Source organism: Pipistrellus kuhlii, unplaced genomic scaffold, assembly GCF_014108245.1.
Source record: "Pipistrellus kuhlii isolate mPipKuh1 unplaced genomic scaffold, mPipKuh1.p scaffold_m20_p_11, whole genome shotgun sequence".
Taxonomy (NCBI): Eukaryota; Metazoa; Chordata; class Mammalia; order Chiroptera; family Vespertilionidae; genus Pipistrellus; species Pipistrellus kuhlii.
The window spans coordinates 31340079-31351604 of record NW_023425416.1 but is presented as its reverse complement, the minus strand read 5'-3'; positions in this window follow the sequence as shown (position 1 = coordinate 31351604).

Sequence of the window (11526 nt, the reverse complement as noted above, 5' to 3'; positions counted from 1 at the left end):
CAGCTTTAAGGAGAAAAAAATGCATGGAGAAGCACATAGGCAATATGTAAAGGCCAAAACTTGGAAATTGAGTGCCTCATTTCCACTTACATTCAACTGGCAAGAATATAGTCAGATGACCACACCTGCAAAAGAGGCTGGGGAATGTACTCTCTAGCCATGTATTCAACTACCAGGGAAGAAGAGGAAACCGGCTTTTTGGTAAGCAATTCGCAATTTCCACTTATAGATTGGAAAAAATGTTTTAAAAATCTATGAAGACTGACATGAATAGCAAGATACTATGAGTTATCATAGTGACATGATTTTTGAAAACACTCTAGAAAGTGAAACAACTTTTATGCCAACTTGCATCAACAACAATGAGAAAATGTGATAGTCCTCTGTTGTTCAACACTCCTCCACAGTATAGTGTCCAATCCATGATCATCTCCCAGGAGGGACAGAGACAAATACAAATATACTCAGAGGAAGTGAACAGAGTGATGAAGGCTTCAAAAGCAGGTCATGAGCAGAAGGGTTGAAGACCTTGGGTGATTTTGTATTAAAGAATTGTTTGAAAAACAAAATGGCTGCCTTCAAATGTTTTAAAGTATGTCATGATCAAAGGAGATAAGATTTATTCTGTAAAGTCTCCAGGAATTGGTATAAGAGGAAACTGCAGAAAAATATATTTATGTTCACTGTAAATGGATTCCAGTGATTTACACCTCAGATTCATTTTGGACTAGAAGAGACAGGGAAAATGCTAGCATTTGTTGAGAACTTGTGATGTGCCAGATACTACTCAGGCACTTTCACATACTTTGTTCCTTCCAACTCTTCAAGTCTATACAACTCTACAAAGCTATCCTTCTAAAGTTTTCTGAAAAGGCCACTTTCCTTCACTATATTAATTTGTACTAGTTCTTGTCTGAGAGTCTTGTCTTTTTATGACTTTGTCTCCAAATTCTGGAGGCAACTTATTGCATCTTTACATACTTTTGGGGGACTTGTTGACAATCCTACAGAGAACATATATGAGTTAAATTTGTGGGTAGAAACTCCTAGGGAGAAAATCCTAGGGAAATATCAAGTTGTGGGTTCTGTAGTGGATGGAGAAGTTGGCCAGGTCAGGGGAAAAAAGGAATCCCATCACTGTAATTTTGCAATTCCCAGCAGAAAACCTGGGATCTTTGAGAGGAGGGTTATACTCTTGACCAGCATAGCTTTGTGGTGACTCTCATGCCTAGTCATTTACCACATCGGGGAGTCTGGAGAACAAGGATGAGTGGACTGGTCTGGAAGCATTGTCCAAGGCACAGATGCCCAATGTCTTCTATTTACTTCTTCTGGGAATTGAGTTTAGAATAAATACTCACTCATCATATGTGAAGCTCCCACTCCAGGATTATGCCAGCCTCATTACACACCTAATACACTAGCCAAACTCTTGACATGAACTCAACACATTAACTGGCAACATTTTGTTAGTGAAGGAAATAAAGGAGAGGGTTTCCTCTCTCAAGAAAAAAGTATCCCTAAGGAATCTCAGGTTGCCTCGTACAGATAATTTGTTATGGCTAGTCTCTTTTGGGGGAACACATAAAGGAAGACAATAAGAAGGAAAAAAAGAGAGATCTCCATTAAGTTGCCCCCAATTTGGGCTGTGTTATTAAACTGACGATAGGTAACAGAAAACCCAATTCAAAAAAATACTTTATGATCTCATACAACAAGAAGTCCAGAATCAGAACAGCCACAGGTCAGTTACTAGGATGGTTCAACCATGTCTTCAAGAACACTGCCTCTTATCTTGTACTCTGCTATTCTCAATGTATTGGCAGCACTGTCACCACACTAGCTATCCGCATAGTCACAACTGTGGCTGTGTATTACTGCCATCACCTCAGAAAGTCAACTTCATACATGTTAAGTATAAGATACCTATTAGACATACAAATGTAGATGTTGAGGAGACATGTGTGTTTATGTCTCTGGAGTTTGGGAGAGAGATCTGGTCTGGGTATATAACTGTGAGTCACTGGCATCTAGGTGGTTTTTAAAGCCATGAGACTCAATGAGATCACCAACAGAGTGATGGTAGATAGAGGAAAGGATCAAAGATGGCTCCCTAAGGCACTCCAACATTAAAAGGTTAGAAAGAAACTTGAGTTTTGAAGGAGCAAAGGAACATGAAAAAGAGCAAATAAAGAAATGGAAAGAAAATCAGAAGAGTGTAGTGGTTTGGAATCCAACTATAGGAAGGGTACTGAGGAGGAGGAGGCAATTTTCAATTGCACCAAATGCTGCTGATAGGTCAAGAAAGAGGACTGAGAAACAAGTACTGAATTTAGCAACTTAGTGGTGATTGTTGTCTTTGATGAGCACAGGTTTAGTTTAGTGGTTGGGGCAAAATCCTGGTTGGAGTGATTTACAGTAAGAGAAAATGGTTAGAGAGTAATTAAATACTATAATTTTAGAAACTCTATCAAATTTTGATGCAAAGAGAAGCAAATATAATTAAAAGAAAAAATTGTAAAGGGGAGAATATTTGTATGAATGGGAATGATCCATAGATGGTAAAAAATTAATGATATAGAGGAGAAGAGACCAATGGTTGGGGTAAAGGCCTTCAGCAGAGGAAAATGATTGGGAACTCTTATACAAACAGAGATATTTCTTCTTTTTTTTTTAAAATATATTTTTATTGATTTTGTACAGAGAGGAAGGGAGAGAGATAGAGAGCTAGAAACATCGATGAGAGAGAGTCATCGATCAGCTGCCTCTTGCACACCCCCTACCAGGGATATGCCCGCAACCAAGGTACATGCCCTTGACCGGAATCGAACCCGGGACCTCTCAGTCCCCAAGCCGACGCTCTATCCATTGAGCCAAACCGGTTTCGGTGAGATATTTCTTTATAAAGGAACACAGATAATCTATTTATATTATTGGGTGTGATGGCAGGTGAGTAATTAGAAGTAGTGGTGGGAATTCATAGAAACTCTTCTCTGTGTCAAGTTGAGAAAGAGTCATCAGCTAAGGTGAAGAAGAGGGGGTAGAATTGGAAGTTGGAAGAGAAAGTAAAGGATGTGAAGTGTGTAGAAAAGTAAATGGACTAGAAAATATAGTGTGGTTGGCAGCAACAATAAAGGCACATTTGAAGTTCATGGCTATAAAGTGGGGAAAATAAAAATACTACATCAGGCTGTTGTGAATATTAAATGAGTCAACTTATGTCAGTAACCAGAACAACACTTATGTTGTAAAACTACGAAAGCCTTAAGCATTATTATTGATAGTAGAGGGAGACAGATTTGAGAAATCAGCAGAACATGAACAGTGAGTAAGAATCCAGTTGAGTTATATTGCTTATCATCAGATGGAAGTCTAATAGTAAATATATAATTAATAGTGAGAGCAATGAATAGCAGCAAGAGTAGGATGAGATGATTTTAAACATTAACCATCTACTTATGGCTGCCCTTAATTAATCTAGATGTTAGAGGTCAGGATACACATCAGTCTTGTGGGATAGTGAGTGGAAAAGGGGGTGGGTGGGGCATCTGAGATGCTGGCAATAATTCTGTTTTGTTTTTGTTTTTGTTTTTTTGTTTTTTAAATATATTTTATTGATTTTTTACAGAGAGGAGGAAAGAGGGACAGAGAGCTAGAAACGTCAATGAGAGCGAAACATCGACCAGCTGCCCCCTGTACACCCCCTACTGAGGATGTGTCCGCAACCAATGTACATGCCCTTGACCCGAATCGAATCTGGGACCTTTTAATCCGCAGACCAATGCTCTACCACTGAGCCAAACCGGTTTTGGCAATAATTCTGTTTTTTGATCTGCTGCTGGTTACATAAGTGGGTTTAGTTTGTAAAAAGTCATCAAGTTATACACTTAAGAATGTACATTTTTCTGTTAATAAATACTTTAATAAAAAGTTTTAAGCACATAAAAATTTAATGTAAAATTGTTTTAATAAGTATGGAAACAGAGAGGTGAATGTCCCCTGTTAGTAACCTTCCTTAGAGGAGGACAAACTTTATCCTTATTTAAATTTTTCTTTCTCATTTTTTTAAACTCGAGCTATTGAATATCTTGAATGGGTTTCTTCAGCCCTGGGGATCAATCACTGATTCCCAAGCCTCCTCTAGTGAAAGGAAGCCTCCACAATGACAGGGCATTGAGGCCCCAAACTCTTTTCCCTTCCCTCAAACCTGGCCCATCTCCAAAAGTAGGTGGATCTGTCTCTGCAGAAAATTAAGTAACCTTTAAATTGTCTGTCTCCAGAGATCAAACCTCAACATTTATCTAATTCTACTAAGAGTATTGGGTTCTTTGAGGAGTTGCCCTGAAAGTTTAAATCACTGGTGACTTTCTCATCTGACAAGTAACTACAAAACAGAGGCAGGATCAAATTTTGCAGTCATCGTTGTCTCAATTTGCCCACCAAGTCCTCTGCCTCAATAGAGAGGAAGCTTCAATTCTCATCTGTCTGCCTGAGATGTGAGATGGGGATGCTGGTGGCCAGATCATCAGTAGTCTCAGAACTCACAATCTGAGATGTCTCGTAGTCAGCCCAGACTATTTGGGCTCTGGTTAATGCTGCACTTCAGAAGTCTGGTGATTTATCCTCTCCCTCACCCAGCTCAGTTCCTTGGAGGGTTTCGTGAGAAAATAAAAACTAACTCAGAGTTCAATTTCTCCCACAAAACTTCAAGAGGACAGACATCCAGCCCATGAAGCAGAGGTGACTGAGCAATGAGACACTTATAGCCGAAGAGTTATCAGACCCTTGGCACCGAGCCCTAACCTTCTCCAGAAAACTCAGCTGCCCAAATCTGATTCAAACCTAGACAACGAAAGTAGATCTTCTCTAGTCAGGCACAGATGTATCCAACATCATTCAATACAGGGAAAAAAAATCACTGTAAAGCCATAACTCTGGAAACTCGACTCCTGATACTTGTTCTTTATGAATACTATATGACTATTTACCCTCTGACCTTTCTCTTGGATGGAATAGATGACTTCACTTGCCTCCAATCACTAAGACTCAAAGACTGTGTTTGCTTAGAAATAAAATTGGGCTTCAGTAGCATCATTCTGCTTCCATGTGGACCACATGCCTCCACATCTGTGTGTGCTGTCTGGAAGACAGAAGGAGGCCCAGAGCCTGGGTGCTCTGGAAAGTCCACTTAATGTCATGGCAGAGTGAGAACTTGATCCACTTACTCAGCAAATGTTTACTGAACACTTAGTCTGGACCATGAATCACTCTATGTACTGAGAATATGTCATAAACAGATAAAGTCCCTTCTCTCATAGAGTTCACATCCTAGAGAAGGGAGGGTTGGTGAACAAATAAATACATTTTTACAGATGATTTCAGGTAGTGGTAAGAACCATGAATAAAAATGAAGCAGTGTGATAAGAGAAAGAGTGGCTAGATGGGAGTGAGCATCTGTGGCGGGGTGGTAGGAGGAACATCACATTTAAGCTCAAACTTAAAATGATGAGAGGGAGTATCTAGGTGAAGATTTGGGGGAGGGTGGTTGGGGGCAGGGAGAGCGGAGGAAGAGCAAGTGCAAGGCTGAAGGCAGGGACAAGCTTGGTAAGTTCAGGAACCCAAAGAAGGCCACTGTGCTGTGTATCCTTTCAGGCTCTGACTTTTTTATTTAACACCATGTCAGGCGCTTTATATGCGGCTACACGGTTGTCAAATTTCTGCCTACCTGGCATATTTTATTGATTTTATCAAAATAGAGAAATGGAGAGGTAGAAAACAGAGAGACAGACAGATACACTCTCATTGGTTTTGTTTCTCTAATACAGCAAGGAAAGGGCTGGTGTCTGGCACAGCGGGGAGCCTTTGGGACCTTCCTCTGCCAACATGGCAGAGTCGTTGGGATTAGTTAGCGCCAGTGATCCCTCAGTTAATTAAACACTTTGGCTCCCCCCACCCCCACCCCTGCTCTGGTGTGGGCCTCCTGCTGCGCCTGGTCCAGCATCCAGGGAGGGCTGGAGCAGAGCGGGGGAGTCACCATTCTGACCTTCTCCCACACTGTGCCAGATCCATCCGTCCAGCTCCAAGATGAGGCTGCTTTCTCTGCCAGCCCAACATCAGGGCCTGCTTGACAGGCCTGAGCCAAAATGTTTTAGTAAGTCATTGCCATCTGTGGGTGAAGTCCACTGACGGGGAAATGAGGCCCTGGAGAGAGGGCGGGGTGCGGTGGTGACTATGAGTGGCATATTCCATAGGTGTCTGGCTTGCTAGAAGTTGAGCTCATGATCCAAATCCCAGGACCTATAAAACCCTGTGCCAGGAACCCACAAGAAAGGAAAGCTAAACTTCATTCTTCCCGGACTCATCACACACAAGGCTTCCGTGGGAAGAAACTGTACGATCTTTTCCACTCTGCATATAGGTGCCACTATAATCAGATGTAGGAGAAAAAGGTATTTAGACAAATAAGGAAGTCATTTTGTCACGGAAACTCCTGCGGGAGGAGAAAGAACTCAGACAAATCCCAGGAAAGCAGAAGAACTCCCAGTTCGGAGGGAGATGAGGTTCCGGTGTTCCTTCCCTTGCGGGCCATCTCAAAACATAGCACGATCAGAGTTTTCTCAGGACCCCTTCCACACCCATCACCCAAGTGTGGGCCTGTGGTCATCAGGGGTCAGGAATCAGGACTGGGGCAACAGGAAGCCTCCAACTCGGCTACTCATAACAGACTGCAGTCTGTGCTTCGCAGTAAAATAATCTTGACATTGGGACTTTGGAAAATCACCAGTTCCTGCCTGTTAACATGAGTTTAGCTGCAGTCTTGAGGCCTCTGCTTCCCATCGTTCTGGGTATGAGGTGTGTGAAAAGAGTGAATGTGTGTGCCTGTGCCTGTGCTGGATAAACGAGAGAGGAACGGTGGGAAATACAGAAAACGGGATTAAAGCAGCATTTGAGACAGATGGAGGGAAGGCAGACTAGGGGATTTTCTTTCTTGGTTTCACTGAGGCAAGAGATCAGAGCTTTAGCTCTGGGAGATGACTGTGTAAGGGGGCCCCAAGAGGGGGCACGGGGTGTTCCTCAGGGAGCTATAGCAACCCACTGGGGGCAAGGCGCCGAGTCCCAGAGCCTCCTGGGTTGGCCGCTCTCTATCCTCTTTCCCCTCGAAGTTAGACAAAAGGACCAGTGGCTAGTACCTGACATTCCTTGACAAGCTAGTGAAGCCTGCCCTTGCTTTTCAGCTTTTACATGTTTCACCTTTACCTTTCTGACCTGACTCTGCACTCACTGGGGACCCAAGCAATCCTGTTGGTGGCAAGATGTTGAGCAAATTCCAGATCCAGGGCTGTTGGCTGGCAGGTGAAGGCCATAGGATTCCAGGAGCGCCACAGAGGAGAGAAGACTCCTGAGGGCCCCAAAGACCAAGATCACCAAACTGGGAACAATGGTAGCATAGGTTCCTTCTGTCTCGCCTGATAATGGCTTAGGACCGTGGTCGGCAAACTGCGGCTCGCGAGCCACATGCGGCTTTTTGTCCCCATTAGTATGGGGCTCTTCCACAAAATATCACAGCCTGGGCGAGTCTATTTTGAAGAAGTGGCATTAGAAGAAGTTTAAGTTTAAAATTTTTGGCTCTCAAAAGAAATTTCAATCGTTGTACTGTTGATATTTGGCTCTGATGACTGATGAGTTCGCCAACCACTGGCCTAGGCTATGTGTTGCCGTAGTGATAGGAAGAGGGGGAAATGAAAAGGGAGAAGGGTTTCATTAGCTTAAAGCTTTCAGCTGGGTCTGTGATGCCTCCTTGATACAGTAACATGTCAGAAAGTCATTCACATTTCCAAGGTTCCGGTAAACCAGCCTGATCTCTGACCTGCTCAAAGGAATTTTCCAGTACCCATAACATTAATATGAAGAAATTACCTCCCCCTCTGAGCAGAGAGTGAACTGTGGCCGATTGTATCTTTCAAAAACAGCTGCAACATCCTTCATTGTATGTGTTCTTCCATATTTTTTATTAAATTTATTGGGGTAACATTGGTTAGTGAAATTATATAGGTATCAGATGCACAATTTTATAATTGCACATCATTTGTTATTATATTGTGTGTTCACTACTCTAAGTCAAGTTTCCTTTCATCACCATTTAGTCTTCCTTTACCCTATATCCTCTTCTGCTTTCCCCATCCCCTTCCATCTGTTAATCACAGCACTGTTGTCTATGTCTATGAGGTGTTGTATGGTGTTTTTTTTTTTGTTTATGTTTTTTGCTTAATCCTTTTTTTTTTTTCACTCAGCCCTCGAACTTCCCTCCCTTCTGACAACTGTCAGTCTGTCATATCTATGAGTCTATTTCTATTTTGTTCATTAGATTTATCATATAAGTGAAATCATATGGCACTTGTCTTTCTCTGACTGGCTTGTTTCACTTAGCAAAATAATCTCCAGGTCCATCCATGCTGTCAAAAAGGTAAGATTTCCTTCCTTTTTATGGCTGAGAAGTAACCCATTGTGTAAATGTGCCTCAGTTTTTTTATCCACTCGTCTACTGATGGGAACTTGGGCTGCTTCCAAATCTTGCCTATTTTTGCCAAACAACAGTGCCATGCATTCCTAGAGAAGTGAGATGGTTATTTTAACCCTCTAAAATTCAGCCTCTACCTTTCCCCAGCCCCATTCAACCATGGGAAGTTGGGCCAAGGCTCACCCCTGTGGAGTCACCCAATCAGGAGGACTGGGATATCACAGCTTCCCAACTGTCTCCAGGTAAGCTCCCGCAAGAGTTTCCCTGCCCGCTGCCCAGGCTTGGTGTGAGTCTTTGGAATCTAAGAGCCACTCGGCCCACTTTCCTTCTCTGGGCTTCCTCCCCAAAGGTGATGGGCTTCAGCCTTAGGTCTTGGTCTCCCTTCCAGCTCCTCCTGACCTCACCTCAGTTGTCAGGGCCATCTGCCTAGCCTTCCCAGTTCCTCTCTCCCCTTCTCACTCCCTCGGGCTAGAATGCAGATGTGGTGTGCCACTCCCTATGGCTAAAATGAAACAAAGATAAGCAAGGAAAGTGGAAAGCCCTGAATGTGCCCTGCTTATGAGGACACAACTAAAAGATGCCCCCCCCCTTTTCTTTCTTTTTTTTATGGAAGGACTCATAGGATTCCCCCCACTGGAAGGCTTTTAAAAGAAATTACTTCCAACTCACATGCCTTTATTCAAGATGGATGGGTTTTCAGAAAGGCCCATGGCAAGGTCTATGCAGCTAAAGAGTTGAACTGTCTTGGGGAGTCAAATGGGCAGCCAGAACATCTGGAGACGTGCCCTTAGTGATGGACACACTGTGACAAGGCACTGACATGCCACATCCACCCCCAAGAATTATGGAGAATTCCAAACGAATTGCCTACAAGTTCATCTGTAGGGTGGTGGTCAGGGCACAGCTGGCAAAAACAGCCACTTGATTTTATGACGTAGCTGTTTCAGCTGGTTTAAGTTGTGTGTGTTTTTCCAGCAACAACACTTAACCCCTTCTTAGAACATTCTTAAAAATGAATATCTTATGGGGTCCACTGAGCATTCGCTCAGATCCAGCCTGTTGTCTACATGCTTTCTAGCAACAAACAAGAATCTCCAACAAGTAATGGCATTTGTGTAAACAGCTTATATAAAATTCATTGATTCATCCAACACTCTTTTATGGAGATTTTCCTAGGCACAAGGTTTGGTTACTTTCTTTAAAGAACTAATTGTACTTGGTTTTATCATTATTAAGAGTGAAGAGGTAGGAAGACAATGAGCTTGAAGACCTCAGATCTTGCCCTGTAACTGCAGAGATTTACCATTCTTCTCTGTTCTGCTCTGGGCATGCACTGGCCCATCCTAATCTTCTATGCCACCCTTCCACTGGGCTCCCTGGAGTTCACCTTCTGCCATCACCAAAAGCTTGTAGAGCCTTGCCATCTTCCCTGAGCCTTCCCTTTAACTTATTGCCCTAACTCCGGAACCGGGGCCTGCCCTGAAGACACCACCTCTCCTTCAGCCCCACCAAGTGAAGGCTGCTTTGTTCTTTCACAATTATCCTCCTTGCTTCCCATGACCACTTCCAAGCCATTTTTTAACCTTCTACCTTCAATACCCCCAGCTCCTTTGAAGTTCATGCTTTCAAACTAGGCCACCTCAACCCTCCTCTGACCTATCATCTAACAATTCCTCTTAATCATGGAAGTTTCTAGCACCTGGCTCCCTATCTCTCTCTCCACCCTGGAGACTTTCTAGTGGACTTCTACCACTAGCTCTTCAAGTGTTTACAGGAAAGAGAAAACAGAGAGAAGTGCAGTAGTGTAACCCTTCTGGGCATTTTCAACACGTATACAGATGACTCATCCAACTCTTGACATTGCTACTCTTTGACTTCTTCACCTCCATTTATCTTTTCTTTCAATGCTACTCTCTCCCAGAGTCATTCTCTTGACCTTGTCACCACCAATAAAAGCACCACCTCAGAAACCTTCCTGGTCATTTATCTATTCACAGACATGCCATTCCAAGCCACCACTCCTGCTTCTGCATGGAGATTTTCATTCCAGAAGCCACAGTTTCCTTATCCAATAACTATCACAAGTTACTACCCCCCACTTTCCCAAAATTACATTCTATAATCCATCATTAGAGTCACTGCCTGGCAAACCCTCCTCCCCACACACACACTTCTTTTCCCCTCTCCCCTCCCATGTGATCACCTGATTAAACCCCAACTCATCCACCTATTCCATGCCTTTACCTAAATAGCAGATTCCTGCTGGTGCAGAATGTACAACTTTGCATTTAGGTTGCACACTAAATTCCTGAAAACTACAAGACTGAGTGAGCCACCACACTCCCAAAGTATGCTCCACCACTCTTGAATACAACCATGAGGGACTTTCTTTTGCTAGTATGTCCTCAAACCATCACAGCCCTCCTCTTGCTTCATTCCCACATGAGTATCTGGTCTGATATTTTACTGAGAAAATAGGAGCAATCAGAAATTCTATCATCTTCCTACCACCAATTCTCCCAATTTACCCGAATGTTGCCAAACCTTTACTTTCCCTCCCACTAAAGTAGATGAAGTACCTCTACTCCCAACTAGAGCCAACAATCCCTCTTGCCTTCTGAAAGTTGTCACCACTGCACTTATTCCTTTTCTCTAACTCTGAAGACAACCTCAAAGGCATTTACCCAAGTATCTTCTAGAAGAACTTCCATGATCTTACCGTACCTCTCTTAGCAAGAAAGGCACCGAGGGCATCTGTGAATGTGCCCTTAAATGTCAAGCCCTCAGGGCCTCTCCTGCCTCCTGCCAGTCCTGGTGCTGTCTCTGTTCTTCCATATCTGTGGTCTATTTTCATATCTTTTCTCCAAACAAGGACAAACTTCCATGTCCTCTACATCCATTACAATTATCATTAAATAATTATGTAATCATTTGCTTGATGTTCATCTCCCCTACTATATATAAGCCCCTCAACGGCAGGGAATATATATACCACATTCACTACTGTA